The sequence below is a fragment of the Aulonocara stuartgranti genome (assembly GCF_965226115.1).
Source record: "Aulonocara stuartgranti genome assembly, chromosome: 23".
Lineage (NCBI taxonomy): Eukaryota > Metazoa > Chordata > Actinopteri > Cichliformes > Cichlidae > Aulonocara > Aulonocara stuartgranti.
Window position 1 is genome coordinate 31,115,666 of NC_138958.1, and position 19,154 is coordinate 31,134,819.

Here is a 19,154-nt window from a genome sequence, read left to right on the forward strand (position 1 = left end):
TAGAAGCCTCAGACAAACATGTTTATGGCTTTATCTTATAGAAGTCAAGGTCCCCGTGCTGGGAAAACAGGATTTGCAGCTGTTTGAGCTAAGATTTCCAAGTTATACACATAATGAAAACCTATACTTTGTTTCGGTCGAGTTCCCCATTCAAATGCATGTAACAGTGAGAAACGCACTGTCTTGGCGAAAGAAAGCGTTTTTGTACAACTTCATATAAATAGCTGTAACTTTTGATAGAAGACTCAGACAAACATGTTTATGGCTTTATCTTATAGAACTCAAGGTCCCCGTGCTGGCAAAATAGGTTTTGCAGCTGTTTGAGCTAAGATTTCCAAGTTATACACATAATGAAAACCTATACTTTGTTTCGGTCGAGTTCCCCATTCAAATGCATGTAACAGTGAGAAACGCACTGTCTTGGCGAAAGAAAGCGTTTTTGAACAACTTCATATAAATAGCTGTAACTTTTGATAGAAGACTCAGACAAAGATGTTTATGGCTTTATCTTATAGAACTCAAGGTCCCCGTGCTGGGAAAACAGGTTTTGCAGCTGTTTGAGCTAAGATTTCCAAGTTATACACATAATGAAAACCTATACTTTGTTTCGGTTTAGTTCCCCATTCAAATGCATGTAACAGTGAGAAACGCACTGTCTTGGCGAAAGAAAGCGTTTTTGAACAACTTCATATAAATAGCTGTAACTTTTGATAGAAGACTCAGACAAACATGTTTATGGCTTTATCTTATAGAACTCAAGGTCCCCATGCTGGGCAAACAGGATTTGCAGCTGTTGGAGCTAAGATTTTCAAGTTATAGAAGTTATAGAAGACTCAGACAAACATAATGAAAACCTATACTTTGTTTCGGTCGAGTTCCCCATTCAAATGCATGTAACAGTGAGAAACGCACTGTCTTGGCGAAAGAAAGCGTTTTTGTACAACTTCATATAAATAGCTGTAACTTTTGATAGAAGACTCAGACAAACATGTTTATGGCTTTATCTTATAGAACTCAAGGTCCCCATGCTGGGCAAACAGGATTTGCAGCTGTTTGAGCTAAGATTTCCAAGTTATACACATAATGAAAACCTATACTTTGTTTCGGTCGAGTTCCCCATTCAAATGCATGTAACAGTGAGAAACGCACTGTCTTGGCGAAAGAAAGCGTTTTTGTACAACTTCGTATAAATCGCTGTAACTTTTGATAGAAGACTCAGACAAACATGTTTATGGCTTTATCTTATAGAACTCAAGGTCCCCGTGCTGGGAAAACAGGATTTGCAGGTGTTTGAGCTAAGATTTCCAAGTTATACACATAATGAAAACCTATACTTTGTTTCGGTCGAGTTCCCCATTCAAATGCATCTAACAGTGAGAAACGCACTGTCTTGGCGAAAGAAAGCGTTTTTGTACAACTTCATATAAATAGCTGTAACTTTTGATAGAAGACTCAGACAAACATGTTTATGGCTTTATCTTATAGAACTCAAGGTCCCCGTGCTGGCAAAATAGGTTTTGCAGCTGTTTGAGCTAAGATTTCCAAGTTATACACATAATGAAAACCTATACTTTGTTTCGGGCGAGTTCCCCATTCAAATGCATGTAACAGTGAGAAACGCACTGTCTTGGCGAAAGAAAGCATTTTGTACAACTTCATATAAATAGCTGTAACTTTTGATAGAAGACTCAGACAAACATGTTTATGGCTTTATCTTATAGAACTCAAGGTCCCCGTGCTGGCAAAATAGGTTTTGCAGCTGTTTGAGCTAAGATTTCCAAGTTATACACATAATGAAAACCTGTACTTTGTTTCGGTCGAGTTCCCCATTCAAATGCATGTAACAGTGAGAAACGCACTGTCTTGGCGAAAGAAAGCGTTTTTGTACAACTTCATATAAATAGCTGTAACTTTTGATAGAAGACTCAGACAAACATGTTTATGGCTTTATCTTATAGAACTCAAGGTCCCCATGCTGGGAAAACAGGTTTTGCAGCTGTTTGAGCTAAGATTTCCAAGTTATACACATAATGAAAACCTATACTTTGTTTCGGTCGAGTTCCCCATTCAAATGCATGTAACAGTGAGAAACGCACTGTCTTGGCGAAAGAAAGCGTTTTTGTACAACTTCATATAAATAGCTGTAACTTTTGATAGAAGACTCAGACAAACATGTTTATGGCTTTATCTTATAGAACTCAAGGTCCCCATGCTGGGCAAACAGGATTTGCAGCTGTTGGAGCTAAGATTTTCAAGTTATACACATAATGAAAACCTATACTTTGTTTCGGTCGAGTTCCCCATTCAAATGCATGTAACAGTGAGAAACGCACTGTCTTGGCGAAAGAAAGCGTTTTTGTACAACTTCATATAAATCGCTGTAACTTTTGATAGAAGCCTCAGACAAACATGTTTATGGCTTTATCTTATAGAAGTCAAGGTCCCCGTGCTGGGAAAACAGGATTTGCAGCTGTTTGAGCTAAGATTTCCAAGTTATACACATAATGAAAACCTATACTTTGTTTCGGTCGAGTTCCCCATTCAAATGCATGTAACAGTGAGAAACGCACTGTCTTGGCGAAAGAAAGCGTTTTTGTACAACTTCATATAAATAGCTGTAACTTTTGATAGAAGACTCAGACAAACATGTTTATGGCTTTATCTTATAGAACTCAAGGTCCCCGTGCTGGCAAAATAGGTTTTGCAGCTGTTTGAGCTAAGATTTCCAAGTTATACACATAATGAAAACCTATACTTTGTTTCGGTCGAGTTCCCCATTCAAATGCATGTAACAGTGAGAAACGCACTGTCTTGGCGAAAGAAAGCGTTTTTGTACAACTTCATATAAATAGCTGTAACTTTTGATAGAAGACTCAGACAAACATGTTTATGGCTTTATCTTATAGAACTCAAGGTCCCCGTGCTGGCAAAATAGGTTTTGCAGCTGTTTGAGCTAAGATTTCCAAGTTATACACATAATGAAAACCTATACTTTGTTTCGGTCGAGTTCCCCATTCAAATGCATGTAACAGTGAGAAACGCACTGTCTTGGCGAAAGAAAGCGTTTTTGTACAACTTCATATAAATAGCTGTAACTTTTGATAGAAGACTCAGACAAACATGTTTATGGCTTTATCTTATAGAACTCAAGGTCCCCGTGCTGGGAAAACAGGATTTGCAGCTGTTTGAGCTAAGATTTCCAAGTTATACACATAATGAAAACCTGTACTTTGTTTCGGTCGAGTTCCCCATTCAAATGCATGTAACAGTGAGAAACGCACTGTCTTGGCGAAAGAAAGCGTTTTTGTACAACTTCATATAAATAGCTGTAACTTTTGATAGAAGACTCAGACAAACATGTTTATGGCTTTATCTTATAGAACTCAAGGTCCCCATGCTGGGAAAACAGGTTTTGCAGCTGTTTGAGCTAAGATTTCCAAGTTATACACATAATGAAAACCTATACTTTGTTTCGGTCGAGTTCCCCATTCAAATGCATGTAACAGTGAGAAACGCACTGTCTTGGCGAAAGAAAGCGTTTTTGAACAACTTCATATAAATAGCTGTAACTTTTGATAGAAGACTCAGACAAACATGTTTATGGCTTTATCTTATAGAACTCAAGGTCCCCATGCTGGGCAAACAGGATTTGCAGCTGTTGGAGCTAAGATTTTCAAGTTATACACATAATGAAAACCTATACTTTGTTTCGGTCGAGTTCCCCATTCAAATGCATGTAACAGTGAGAAACGCACTGTCTTGGCGAAAGAAAGCGTTTTTGTACAACTTCATATAAATCGCTGTAACTTTTGATAGAAGCCTCAGACAAACATGTTTATGGCTTTATCTTATAGAAGTCAAGGTCCCCGTGCTGGGAAAACAGGATTTGCAGCTGTTTGAGCTAAGATTTCCAAGTTATACACATAATGAAAACCTATACTTTGTTTCGGTCGAGTTCCCCATTCAAATGCATGTAACAGTGAGAAACGCACTGTCTTGGCGAAAGAAAGCGTTTTTGTACAACTTCATATAAATAGCTGTAACTTTTGATAGAAGACTCAGACAAACATGTTTATGGCTTTATCTTATAGAACTCAAGGTCCCCGTGCTGGCAAAATAGGTTTTGCAGCTGTTTGAGCTAAGATTTCCAAGTTATACACATAATGAAAACCTATACTTTGTTTCGGTCGAGTTCCCCATTCAAATGCATGTAACAGTGAGAAACGCACTGTCTTGGCGAAAGAAAGCGTTTTTGAACAACTTCATATAAATAGCTGTAACTTTTGATAGAAGACTCAGACAAACATGTTTATGGCTTTATCTTATAGAACTCAAGGTCCCCGTGCTGGGAAAACAGGTTTTGCAGCTGTTTGAGCTAAGATTTCCAAGTTATACACATAATGAAAACCTATACTTTGTTTCGGTCGAGTTCCCCATTCAAATGCATGTAACAGTGAGAAACGCACTGTCTTGGCGAAAGAAAGCGTTTTTGTACAACTTCATATAAATAGCTGTAACTTTTGATAGAAGACTCAGACAAACATGTTTATGGCTTTATCTTATAGAACTCAAGGTCCCCGTGCTGGCAAAATAGGTTTTGCAGCTGTTTGAGCTAAGATTTCCAAGTTATACACATAATGAAAACCTATACTTTGTTTCGGTCGAGTTCCCCATTCAAATGCATGTAACAGTGAGAAACGCACTGTCTTGGCGAAAGAAAGCGTTTTTGAACAACTTCATATAAATAGCTGTAACTTTTGATAGAAGACTCAGACAAACATGTTTATGGCTTTATCTTATAGAACTCAAGGTCCCCATGCTGGGCAAACAGGATTTGCAGCTGTTGGAGCTAAGATTTTCAAGTTATACACATAATGAAAACCTATACTTTGTTTCGGTCGAGTTCCCCATTCAAATGCATGTAACAGTGAGAAACGCACTGTCTTGGCGAAAGAAAGCGTTTTTGAACAACTTCATATAAATAGCTGTAACTTTTGATAGAAGACTCAGACAAACATGTTTATGGCTTTATCTTATAGAACTCAAGGTCCCCATGCTGGGCAAACAGGATTTGCAGCTGTTGGAGCTAAGATTTTCAAGTTATACACATAATGAAAACCTATACTTTGTTTCGGTCGAGTTCCCCATTCAAATGCATGTAACAGTGAGAAACGCACTGTCTTGGCGAAAGAAAGCGTTTTTGTACAACTTCATATAAATCGCTGTAACTTTTGATAGAAGCCTCAGACAAACATGTTTATGGCTTTATCTTATAGAAGTCAAGGTCCCCGTGCTGGGAAAACAGGATTTGCAGCTGTTTGAGCTAAGATTTCCAAGTTATACACATAATGAAAACCTATACTTTGTTTCGGTCGAGTTCCCCATTCAAATGCATGTAACAGTGAGAAACGCACTGTCTTGGCGAAAGAAAGCGTTTTTGTACAACTTCATATAAATAGCTGTAACTTTTGATAGAAGACTCAGACAAACATGTTTATGGCTTTATCTTATAGAACTCAAGGTCCCCGTGCTGGCAAAATAGGTTTTGCAGCTGTTTGAGCTAAGATTTCCAAGTTATACACATAATGAAAACCTATACTTTGTTTCGGTCGAGTTCCCCATTCAAATGCATGTAACAGTGAGAAACGCACTGTCTTGGCGAAAGAAAGCGTTTTTGTACAACTTCATATAAATAGCTGTAACTTTTGATAGAAGACTCAGACAAACATGTTTATGGCTTTATCTTATAGAACTCAAGGTCCCCGTGCTGGCAAAATAGGTTTTGCAGCTGTTTGAGCTAAGATTTCCAAGTTATACACATAATGAAAACCTATACTTTGTTTCGGTCGAGTTCCCCATTCAAATGCATGTAACAGTGAGAAACGCACTGTCTTGGCGAAAGAAAGCGTTTTTGTACAACTTCATATAAATCGCTGTAACTTTTGATAGAAGACTCAGACAAACATGTTTATGGCTTTATCTTATAGAACTCAAGGTCCCCGTGCTGGGAAAACAGGTTTTGCAGCTGTTTGAGCTAAGATTTCCAAGTTATACACATAATGAAAACCTATACTTTGTTTCGGTCGAGTTCCCCATTCAAATGCATGTAACAGTGAGAAACGCACTGTCTTGGCGAAAGAAAGCGTTTTTGAACAACTTCATATAAATAGCTGTAACTTTTGATAGAAGACTCAGACAAACATGTTTATGGCTTTATCTTATAGAACTCAAGGTCCCCATGCTGGGCAAACAGGATTTGCAGCTGTTTGAGCTAAGATTTCCAAGTTATACACATAATGAAAACCTGTACTTTGTTTCGGTCGAGTTCCCCATTCAAATGCATGTAACAGTGAGAAACGCACTGTCTTGGCGAAAGAAAGCGTTTTTGTACAACTTCATATAAATAGCTGTAACTTTTGATAGAAGACTCAGACAAACATGTTTATGGCTTTATCTTATAGAACTCAAGGTCCCCATGCTGGGAAAACAGGTTTTGCAGCTGTTTGAGCTAAGATTTCCAAGTTATACACATAATGAAAACCTATACTTTGTTTCGGTCGAGTTCCCCATTCAAATGCATGTAACAGTGAGAAACGCACTGTCTTGGCGAAAGAAAGCGTTTTTGAACAACTTCATATAAATAGCTGTAACTTTTGATAGAAGACTCAGACAAACATGTTTATGGCTTTATCTTATAGAACTCAAGGTCCCCATGCTGGGCAAACAGGATTTGCAGCTGTTGGAGCTAAGATTTTCAAGTTATACACATAATGAAAACCTATACTTTGTTTCGGTCGAGTTCCCCATTCAAATGCATGTAACAGTGAGAAACGCACTGTCTTGGCGAAAGAAAGCGTTTTTGTACAACTTCATATAAATCGCTGTAACTTTTGATAGAAGCCTCAGACAAACATGTTTATGGCTTTATCTTATAGAAGTCAAGGTCCCCGTGCTGGGAAAACAGGATTTGCAGCTGTTTGAGCTAAGATTTCCAAGTTATACACATAATGAAAACCTATACTTTGTTTCGGTCGAGTTCCCCATTCAAATGCATGTAACAGTGAGAAACGCACTGTCTTGGCGAAAGAAAGCGTTTTTGTACAACTTCATATAAATAGCTGTAACTTTTGATAGAAGACTCAGACAAACATGTTTATGGCTTTATCTTATAGAACTCAAGGTCCCCGTGCTGGCAAAATAGGTTTTGCAGCTGTTTGAGCTAAGATTTCCAAGTTATACACATAATGAAAACCTATACTTTGTTTCGGTCGAGTTCCCCATTCAAATGCATGTAACAGTGAGAAACGCACTGTCTTGGCGAAAGAAAGCGTTTTTGAACAACTTCATATAAATAGCTGTAACTTTTGATAGAAGACTCAGACAAACATGTTTATGGCTTTATCTTATAGAACTCAAGGTCCCCGTGCTGGGAAAACAGGTTTTGCAGCTGTTTGAGCTAAGATTTCCAAGTTATACACATAATGAAAACCTATACTTTGTTTCGGTCGAGTTCCCCATTCAAATGCATGTAACAGTGAGAAACGCACTGTCTTGGCGAAAGAAAGCGTTTTTGTACAACTTCATATAAATAGCTGTAACTTTTGATAGAAGACTCAGACAAACATGTTTATGGCTTTATCTTATAGAACTCAAGGTCCCCGTGCTGGCAAAATAGGTTTTGCAGCTGTTTGAGCTAAGATTTCCAAGTTATACACATAATGAAAACCTGTACTTTGTTTCGGTCGAGTTCCCCATTCAAATGCATGTAACAGTGAGAAACGCACTGTCTTGGCGAAAGAAAGCGTTTTTGTACAACTTCATATAAATAGCTGTAACTTTTGATAGAAGACTCAGACAAACATGTTTATGGCTTTATCTTATAGAACTCAAGGTCCCCATGCTGGGAAAACAGGTTTTGCAGCTGTTTGAGCTAAGATTTCCAAGTTATACACATAATGAAAACCTATACTTTGTTTCGGTCGAGTTCCCCATTCAAATGCATGTAACAGTGAGAAACGCACTGTCTTGGCGAAAGAAAGCGTTTTTGAACAACTTCATATAAATAGCTGTAACTTTTGATAGAAGACTCAGACAAACATGTTTATGGCTTTATCTTATAGAACTCAAGGTCCCCATGCTGGGCAAACAGGATTTGCAGCTGTTGGAGCTAAGATTTTCAAGTTATACACATAATGAAAACCTATACTTTGTTTCGGTCGAGTTCCCCATTCAAATGCATGTAACAGTGAGAAACGCACTGTCTTGGCGAAAGAAAGCGTTTTTGTACAACTTCATATAAATCGCTGTAACTTTTGATAGAAGCCTCAGACAAACATGTTTATGGCTTTATCTTATAGAAGTCAAGGTCCCCGTGCTGGGAAAACAGGATTTGCAGCTGTTTGAGCTAAGATTTCCAAGTTATACACATAATGAAAACCTATACTTTGTTTCGGTCGAGTTCCCCATTCAAATGCATGTAACAGTGAGAAACGCACTGTCTTGGCGAAAGAAAGCGTTTTTGTACAACTTCATATAAATAGCTGTAACTTTTGATAGAAGACTCAGACAAACATGTTTATGGCTTTATCTTATAGAACTCAAGGTCCCCGTGCTGGCAAAATAGGTTTTGCAGCTGTTTGAGCTAAGATTTCCAAGTTATACACATAATGAAAACCTATACTTTGTTTCGGTCGAGTTCCCCATTCAAATGCATGTAACAGTGAGAAACGCACTGTCTTGGCGAAAGAAAGCGTTTTTGTACAACTTCATATAAATAGCTGTAACTTTTGATAGAAGACTCAGACAAACATGTTTATGGCTTTATCTTATAGAACTCAAGGTCCCCGTGCTGGCAAAATAGGTTTTGCAGCTGTTTGAGCTAAGATTTCCAAGTTATACACATAATGAAAACCTATACTTTGTTTCGGTCGAGTTCCCCATTCAAATGCATGTAACAGTGAGAAACGCACTGTCTTGGCGAAAGAAAGCGTTTTTGTACAACTTCATATAAATCGCTGTAACTTTTGATAGAAGACTCAGACAAACATGTTTATGGCTTTATCTTATAGAACTCAAGGTCCCCATGCTGGGAAAACAGGTTTTGCAGCTGTTTGAGCTAAGATTTCCAAGTTATACACATAATGAAAACCTATACTTTGTTTCGGTCGAGTTCCCCATTCAAATGCATGTAACAGTGAGAAACGCACTGTCTTGGCGAAAGAAAGCGTTTTTGTACAACTTCATATAAATAGCTGTAACTTTTGATAGAAGACTCAGACAAACATGTTTATGGCTTTATCTTATAGAACTCAAGGTCCCCGTGCTGGCAAAATAGGTTTTGCAGCTGTTTGAGCTAAGATTTCCAAGTTATACACATAATGAAAACCTATACTTTGTTTCGGTCGAGTTCCCCATTCAAATGCATGTAACAGTGAGAAACGCACTGTCTTGGCGAAAGAAAGCGTTTTTGTACAACTTCATATAAATAGCTGTAACTTTTGATAGAAGACTCAGACAAACATGTTTATGGCTTTATCTTATAGAACTCAAGGTCCCCGTGCTGGCAAAATAGGTTTTGCAGCTGTTTGAGCTAAGATTTCCAAGTTATACACATAATGAAAACCTATACTTTGTTTCGGTCGAGTTCCCCATTCAAATGCATGTAACAGTGAGAAACGCACTGTCTTGGCGAAAGAAAGCGTTTTTGTACAACTTCATATAAATCGCTGTAACTTTTGATAGAAGACTCAGACAAACATGTTTATGGCTTTATCTTATAGAACTCAAGGTCCCCGTGCTGGGAAAACAGGATTTGCAGCTGTTTGAGCTAAGATTTCCAAGTTATACACATAATGAAAACCTGTACTTTGTTTCGGTCGAGTTCCCCATTCAAATGCATGTAACAGTGAGAAACGCACTGTCTTGGCGAAAGAAAGCGTTTTTGTACAACTTCATATAAATAGCTGTAACTTTTGATAGAAGACTCAGACAAACATGTTTATGGCTTTATCTTATAGAACTCAAGGTCCCCGTGCTGGGAAAACAGGATTTGCAGGTGTTTGAGCTAAGATTTCCAAGTTATACACATAATGAAAACCTATACTTTGTTTCGGTCGAGTTCCCCATTCAAATGCATGTAACAGTGAGAAACGCACTGTCTTGGCGAAAGAAAGCGTTTTTGTACAACTTCATATAAATAGCTGTAACTTTTGATAGAAGACTCGGATACACATGTTTATGGCTTTATCTTATAGAACTCAAGGTCCCCATGCTGGGAAAACAGGTTTTGCAGCTGTTTGAGCTAAGATTTCCAAGTTATACACATAATGAAAACCTATACTTTGTTTCGGTCGAGTTCCCCATTCAAATGCATGTAACAGTGAGAAACGCACTGTCTTGGCGAAAGAAAGCGTTTTTGTACATCTTCATATAAATAGCTGTAACTTTTGATAGAAGACTCAGACAAACATGTTTATGGCTTTATCTTATAGAACTCAAGGTCCCCGTGCTGGGAAAACAGGTTTTGCAGCTGTTTGAGCTAAGATTTCCAAGTTATACACATAATGAAAACCTATACTTTGTTTCCGTCGAGTTCCCCATTCAAATGCATGTAACAGTGAGAAACGCACTGTCTTGGCGAAAGAAAGCGTTTTTGAACAACTTCATATAAATAGCTGTAACTTTTGATAGAAGACTCAGACAAACATGTTTATGGCTTTATCTTATAGAACTCAAGGTCCCCGTGCTGGGAAAACAGGTTTTGCAGCTGTTTGAGCTAAGATTTCCAAGTTATACACATAATGAAAACCTATACTTTGTTTCGGTCGAGTTCCCCATTCAAATGCATGTAACAGTGAGAAACGCACTGTCTTGGCGAAAGAAAGCGTTTTTGAACAACTTCATATAAATAGCTGTAACTTTTGATAGAAGACTCAGACAAACATGTTTATGGCTTTATCTTATAGAACTCAAGGTCCCCGTGCTGGGAAAACAGGTTTTGCAGCTGTTTGAGCTAAGATTTCCAAGTTATACACATAATGAAAACCTATACTTTGTTTCGGTCGAGTTCCCCATTCAAATGCATGTAACAGTGAGAAACGCACTGTCTTGGCGAAAGAAAGCGTTTTTGAACAACTTCATATAAATAGCTGTAACTTTTGATAGAAGACTCAGACAAACATGTTTATGGCTTTATCTTATAGAACTCAAGGTCCCCGTGCTGGGAAAACAGGTTTTGCAGCTGTTTGAGCTAAGATTTCCAAGTTATACACATAATGAAAACCTATACTTTGTTTCGGTCGAGTTCCCCATTCAAATGCATGTAACAGTGAGAAACGCACTGTCTTGGCGAAAGAAAGCGTTTTTCTACAACTTCATATAAATCGCTGTAACTTTTGATAGAAGACTCAGACAAACATGTTTATGGCTTTATCTTATAGAACTCAAGGTCCCCGTGCTGGGAAAACAGGTTTTGCAGCTGTTTGAGCTAAGATTTCCAAGTTATACACATAATGAAAACCTATACTTTGTTTCCGTCGAGTTCCCCATTCAAATGCATGTAACAGTGAGAAACGCACTGTCTTGGCGAAAGAAAGCGTTTTTGAACAACTTCATATAAATAGCTGTAACTTTTGATAGAAGACTCAGACAAACATGTTTATGGCTTTATCTTATAGAACTCAAGGTCCCCGTGCTGGGAAAACAGGTTTTGCAGCTGTTTGAGCTAAGATTTCCAAGTTATACACATAATGAAAACCTATACTTTGTTTCGGTCGAGTTCCCCATTCAAATGCATGTAACAGTGAGAAACGCACTGTCTTGGCGAAAGAAAGCGTTTTTGAACAACTTCATATAAATAGCTGTAACTTTTGATAGAAGACTCAGACAAACATGTTTATGGCTTTATCTTATAGAACTCAAGGTCCCCGTGCTGGGAAAACAGGTTTTGCAGCTGTTTGAGCTAAGATTTCCAAGTTATACACATAATGAAAACCTATACTTTGTTTCGGTCGAGTTCCCCATTCAAATGCATGTAACAGTGAGAAACGCACTGTCTTGGCGAAAGAAAGCGTTTTTGAACAACTTCATATAAATAGCTGTAACTTTTGATAGAAGACTCAGACAAACATGTTTATGGCTTTATCTTATAGAACTCAAGGTCCCCGTGCTGGCAAAATAGGTTTTGCAGCTGTTTGAGCTAAGATTTCCAAGTTATACACATAATGAAAACCTATACTTTGTTTCGGTCGAGTTCCCCATTCAAATGCATGTAACAGTGAGAAACGCACTGTCTTGGCGAAAGAAAGCGTTTTTGTACAACTTCATATAAATCGCTGTAACTTTTGATAGAAGACTCAGACAAACATGTTTATGGCTTTATCTTATAGAACTCAAGGTCCCCGTGCTGGGAAAACAGGATTTGCAGCTGTTTGAGCTAAGATTTCCAAGTTATACACATAATGAAAACCTGTACTTTGTTTCGGTCGAGTTCCCCATTCAAATGCATGTAACAGTGAGAAACGCACTGTCTTGGCGAAAGAAAGCGTTTTTGTACAACTTCATATAAATAGCTGTAACTTTTGATAGAAGACTCAGACAAACATGTTTATGGCTTTATCTTATAGAACTCAAGGTCCCCGTGCTGGGAAAACAGGATTTGCAGGTGTTTGAGCTAAGATTTCCAAGTTATACACATAATGAAAACCTATACTTTGTTTCGGTCGAGTTCCCCATTCAAATGCATGTAACAGTGAGAAACGCACTGTCTTGGCGAAAGAAAGCGTTTTTGTACAACTTCATATAAATAGCTGTAACTTTTGATAGAAGACTCGGATACACATGTTTATGGCTTTATCTTATAGAACTCAAGGTCCCCATGCTGGGAAAACAGGTTTTGCAGCTGTTTGAGCTAAGATTTCCAAGTTATACACATAATGAAAACCTATACTTTGTTTCGGTCGAGTTCCCCATTCAAATGCATGTAACAGTGAGAAACGCACTGTCTTGGCGAAAGAAAGCGTTTTTGTACATCTTCATATAAATAGCTGTAACTTTTGATAGAAGACTCAGACAAACATGTTTATGGCTTTATCTTATAGAACTCAAGGTCCCCGTGCTGGGAAAACAGGTTTTGCAGCTGTTTGAGCTAAGATTTCCAAGTTATACACATAATGAAAACCTATACTTTGTTTCCGTCGAGTTCCCCATTCAAATGCATGTAACAGTGAGAAACGCACTGTCTTGGCGAAAGAAAGCGTTTTTGAACAACTTCATATAAATAGCTGTAACTTTTGATAGAAGACTCAGACAAACATGTTTATGGCTTTATCTTATAGAACTCAAGGTCCCCGTGCTGGGAAAACAGGTTTTGCAGCTGTTTGAGCTAAGATTTCCAAGTTATACACATAATGAAAACCTATACTTTGTTTCGGCGAGTTCCATTCAAATGCATGTAACAGTGAGAAACGCACTGTCTTGGCGAAAGAAAGCGTTTTTGAACAACTTCATATAAATAGCTGTAACTTTTGATAGAAGACTCAGACAAACATGTTTATGGCTTTATCTTATAGAACTCAAGGTCCCCGTGCTGGGAAAACAGGTTTTGCAGCTGTTTGAGCTAAGATTTCCAAGTTATACACATAATGAAAACCTATACTTTGTTTCGGTCGAGTTCCCCATTCAAATGCATGTAACAGTGAGAAACGCACTGTCTTGGCAAAGAAAGCGTTTTTGAACAACTTCATATAAATAGCTGTAACTTTTGATAGAAGACTCAGACAAACATGTTTATGGCTTTATCTTATAGAACTCAAGGTCCCCGTGCTGGGAAAACAGGTTTTGCAGCTGTTTGAGCTAAGATTTCCAAGTTATACACATAATGAAAACCTATACTTTGTTTCGGTCGAGTTCCCCATTCAAATGCATGTAACAGTGAGAAACGCACTGTCTTGGCGAAAGAAAGCGTTTTTCTACAACTTCATATAAATCGCTGTAACTTTTGATAGAAGACTCAGACAAACATGTTTATGGCTTTATCTTATAGAACTCAAGGTCCCCGTGCTGGGAAAACAGGTTTTGCAGCTGTTTGAGCTAAGATTTCCAAGTTATACACATAATGAAAACCTATACTTTGTTTCCGTCGAGTTCCCCATTCAAATGCATGTAACAGTGAGAAACGCACTGTCTTGGCGAAAGAAAGCGTTTTTGAACAACTTCATATAAATAGCTGTAACTTTTGATAGAAGACTCAGACAAACATGTTTATGGCTTTATCTTATAGAACTCAAGGTCCCCGTGCTGGGAAAACAGGTTTTGCAGCTGTTTGAGCTAAGATTTCCAAGTTATACACATAATGAAAACCTATACTTTGTTTCGGTCGAGTTCCCCATTCAAATGCATGTAACAGTGAGAAACGCACTGTCTTGGCGAAAGAAAGCGTTTTTGAACAACTTCATATAAATAGCTGTAACTTTTGATAGAAGACTCAGACAAACATGTTTATGGCTTTATCTTATAGAACTCAAGGTCCCCGTGCTGGGAAAACAGGTTTTGCAGCTGTTTGAGCTAAGATTTCCAAGTTATACACATAATGAAAACCTATACTTTGTTTCGGTCGAGTTCCCCATTCAAATGCATGTAACAGTGAGAAACGCACTGTCTTGGCGAAAGAAAGCGTTTTTGAACAACTTCATATAAATAGCTGTAACTTTTGATAGAAGACTCAGACAAACATGTTTATGGCTTTATCTTATAGAACTCAAGGTCCCCGTGCTGGGAAAACAGGTTTTGCAGCTGTTTGAGCTAAGATTTCCAAGTTATACACATAATGAAAACCTATACTTTGTTTCGGTCGAGTTCCCCATTCAAATGCATGTAACAGTGAGAAACGCACTGTCTTGGCGAAAGAAAGCGTTTTTGAACAACTTCATATAAATAGCTGTAACTTTTGATAGAAGACTCAGACAAACATGTTTATGGCTTTATCTTATAGAACTCAAGGTCCCCATGCTGGGCAAACAGGATTTGCAGCTGTTGGAGCTAAGATTTTCAAGTTATACACATAATGAAAACCTATACTTTGTTTCGGTCGAGTTCCCCATTCAAATGCATGTAACAGTGAGAAACGCACTGTCTTGGCGAAAGAAAGCGTTTTTGTACAACTTCATATAAATAGCTGTAACTTTTGATAGAAGACTCAGACAAACATGTTTATGGCTTTATCTTATAGAACTCAAGGTCCCCGTGCTGGCAAAATAGGTTTTGCAGCTGTTTGAGCTAAGATTTCCAAGTTATACACATAATGAAAACCTATACTTTGTTTCGGTCGAGTTCCCCATTCAAATGCATGTAACAGTGAGAAACGCACTGTCTTGGCGAAAGAAAGCGTTTTTGTACAACTTCATATAAATCGCTGTAACTTTTGATAGAAGACTCAGACAAACATGTTTATGGCTTTATCTTATAGAACTCAAGGTCCCCGTGCTGGGAAAACAGGTTTTGCAGCTGTTTGAGCTAAGATTTCCAAGTTATACACATAATGAAAACCTATACTTTGTTTCGGTCGAGTTCCCCATTCAAATGCATGTAACAGTGAGAAACGCACTGTCTTGGCGAAAGAAAGCGTTTTTGTACAACTTCATATAAATCGCTGTAACTTTTGATAGAAGACTCAGACAAACATGTTTATGGCTTTATCTTATAGAACTCAAGGTCCCCGTGCTGGCAAAATAGGTTTTGCAGCTGTTTGAGCTAAGATTTCCAAGTTATACACATAATGAAAACCTATACTTTGTTTCGGTCGAGTTCCCCATTCAAATGCATGTAACAGTGAGAAACGCACTGTCTTGGCGAAAGAAAGCGTTTTTGTACAACTTCATATAAATCGCTGTAACTTTTGATAGAAGACTCAGACAAACATGTTTATGGCTTTATCTTATAGAACTCAAGGTCCCCGTGCTGGGAAAACAGGTTTTGCAGCTGTTTGAGCTAAGATTTCCAAGTTATACACATAATGAAAACCTATACTTTGTTTCGGTCGAGTTCCCCATTCAAATGCATGTAACAGTGAGAAACGCACTGTCTTGGCGAAAGAAAGCGTTTTTGAACAACTTCATATAAATAGCTGTAACTTTTGATAGAAGACTCAGACAAACATGTTTATGGCTTTATCTTATAGAACTCAAGGTCCCCATGCTGGGCAAACAGGATTTGCAGCTGTTGGAGCTAAGATTTTCAAGTTATACACATAATGAAAACCTATACTTTGTTTCGGTCGAGTTCCCCATTCAAATGCATGTAACAGTGAGAAACGCACTGTCTTGGCGAAAGAAAGCGTTTTTGTACAACTTCATATAAATAGCTGTAACTTTTGATAGAAGACTCAGACAAACATGTTTATGGCTTTATCTTATAGAACTCAAGGTCCCCATGCTGGGCAAACAGGATTTGCAGCTGTTTGAGCTAAGATTTCCAAGTTATACACATAATGAAAACCTATACTTTGTTTCGGTCGAGTTCCCCATTCAAATGCATGTAACAGTGAGAAACGCACTGTCTTGGCGAAAGAAAGCGTTTTTGTACAACTTCATATAAATCGCTGTAACTTTTGATAGAAGACTCAGACAAACATGTTTATGGCTTTATCTTATAGAACTCAAGGTCCCCGTGCTGGGAAAACAGGTTTTGCAGCTGTTTGAGCTAAGATTTCCAAGTTATACACATAATGAAAACCTATACTTTGTTTCGGTCGAGTTCCCCATTCAAATGCATGTAACAGTGAGAAACGCACTGTCTTGGCGAAAGAAAGCGTTTTTGAACAACTTCATATAAATAGCTGTAACTTTTGATAGAAGACTCAGACAAACATGTTTATGGCTTTATCTTATAGAACTCAAGGTCCCCATGCTGGGCAAACAGGATTTGCAGCTGTTGGAGCTAAGATTTTCAAGTTATACACATAATGAAAACCTATACTTTGTTTCGGTCGAGTTCCCCATTCAAATGCATGTAACAGTGAGAAACGCACTGTCTTGGCGAAAGAAAGCGTTTTTGTACAACTTCATATAAATAGCTGTAACTTTTGATAGAAGACTCAGACAAACATGTTTATGGCTTTATCTTATAGAACTCAAGGTCCCCATGCTGGGCAAACAGGATTTGCAGCTGTTTGAGCTAAGATTTCCAAGTTATACACATAATGAAAACCTATACTTTGTTTCGGTCGAGTTCCCCATTCAAATGCATGTAACAGTGAGAAACGCACTGTCTTGGCGAAAGAAAGCGTTTTTGTACAACTTCATATAAATCGCTGTAACTTTTGATAGAAGACTCAGACAAACATGTTTATGGCTTTATCTTATAGAACTCAAGGTCCCCATGCTGGGAAAACAGGTTTTGCAGCTGTTTGAGCTAAGATTTCCAAGTTATACACATAATGAAAACCTATACTTTGTTTCGGTCGAGTTCCCCATTCAAATGCATGTAACAGTGAGAAACGCACTGTCTTGGCGAAAGAAAGCGTTTTTGAACAACTTCATATAAATAGCTGTAACTTTTGATAGAAGACTCAGACAAACATGTTTATGGCTTTATCTTATAGAACTCAAGGTCCCCATGCTGGGCAAACAGGATTTGCAGCTGTTGGAGCTAAGATTTTCAAGTTATACACATAATGAAAACCTATACTTTGTTTCGGTCGAGTTCCCCATTCAAATGCATGTAACAGTGAGAAACGCACTGTCTTGGCGAAAGAAAGCGTTTTTGTACAACTTCATATAAATCGCTGTAACTTTTGATAGAAGCCTCAGACAAACATGTTTATGGCTTTATCTTATAGAAGTCAAGGTCCCCGTGCTGGGAAAACAGGATTTGCAGCTGTTTGAGCTAAGATTTCCAAGTTATACACATAATGAAAACCTATACTTTGTTTCGGTCGAGTTCCCCATTCAAATGCATGTAACAGTGAGAAACGCACTGTCTTGGCGAAAGAAAGCGTTTTTGTACAACTTCATATAAATAGCTGTAACTTTTGATAGAAGACTCAGACAAACATGTTTATGGCTTTATCTTATAGAACTCAAGGTCCCCGTGCTGGCAAAATAGGTTTTGCAGCTGTTTGAGCTAAGATTTCCAAGTTATACACATAATGAAAACCTGTACTTTGTTTCGGTCGAGTTCCCCATTCAAATGCATGTAACAGTGAGAAACGCACTGTCTTGGCGAAAGAAAGCGTTTTTGTACAACTTCATATAAATAGCTGTAACTTTTGATAGAAGACTCAGACAAACATGTTTATGGCTTTATCTTATAGAACTCAAGGTCCCCATGCTGGGAAAACAGGTTTTGCAGCTGTTTGAGCTAAGATTTCCAAGTTATACACATAATGAAAACCTATACTTTGTTTCGGTCGAGTTCCCCATTCAAATGCATGTAACAGTGAGAAACGCACTGTCTTGGCGAAAGAAAGCGTTTTTGTACAACTTCATATAAATCGCTGTAACTTTTGATAGAAGACTCAGACAAACATGTTTATGGCTTTATCTTATAGAACTCAAGGTCCCCGTGCTGGGAAAACAGGATTTGCAGCTGTTTGAGCTAAGATTTCCAAGTTATACACATAATGAAAACCTATACTTTGTTTCGGTCGAGTTCCCCATTCAAATGCATGTAACAGTGAGAAACGCACTGTCTTGGCGAAAGAAAGCGTTTTTGTACAACTTCATATAAATCGCTGTAACTTTTGATAGAAGCCTCAGACAAACATGTTTATGGCTTTATCTTATAGAAGTCAAGGTCCCCGTGCTGGGAAAACAGGATTTGCAGCTGTTTGAGCTAAGATTTCCAAGTTATACACATAATGAAAGCCTATACTTTGTTTCGGTCGAGTTCCCCATTCAAATGCATGTAACAGTGAGAAACGCACTGTCTTGGCGAAAGAAAGCGTTTTTGTACAACTTCATATAAATAGCTGTAACTTTTGATAGAAGACTCAGACAAACATGTTTATGGCTTTATCTTATAGAACTCAAGGTCCCCGTGCTGGCAAAATAGGTTTTGCAGCTGTTTGAGCTAAGATTTCCAAGTTATACACATAATGAAAACCTATACTTTGTTTCGGTCGAGTTCCCCATTCAAATGCATGTAACAGTGAGAAACGC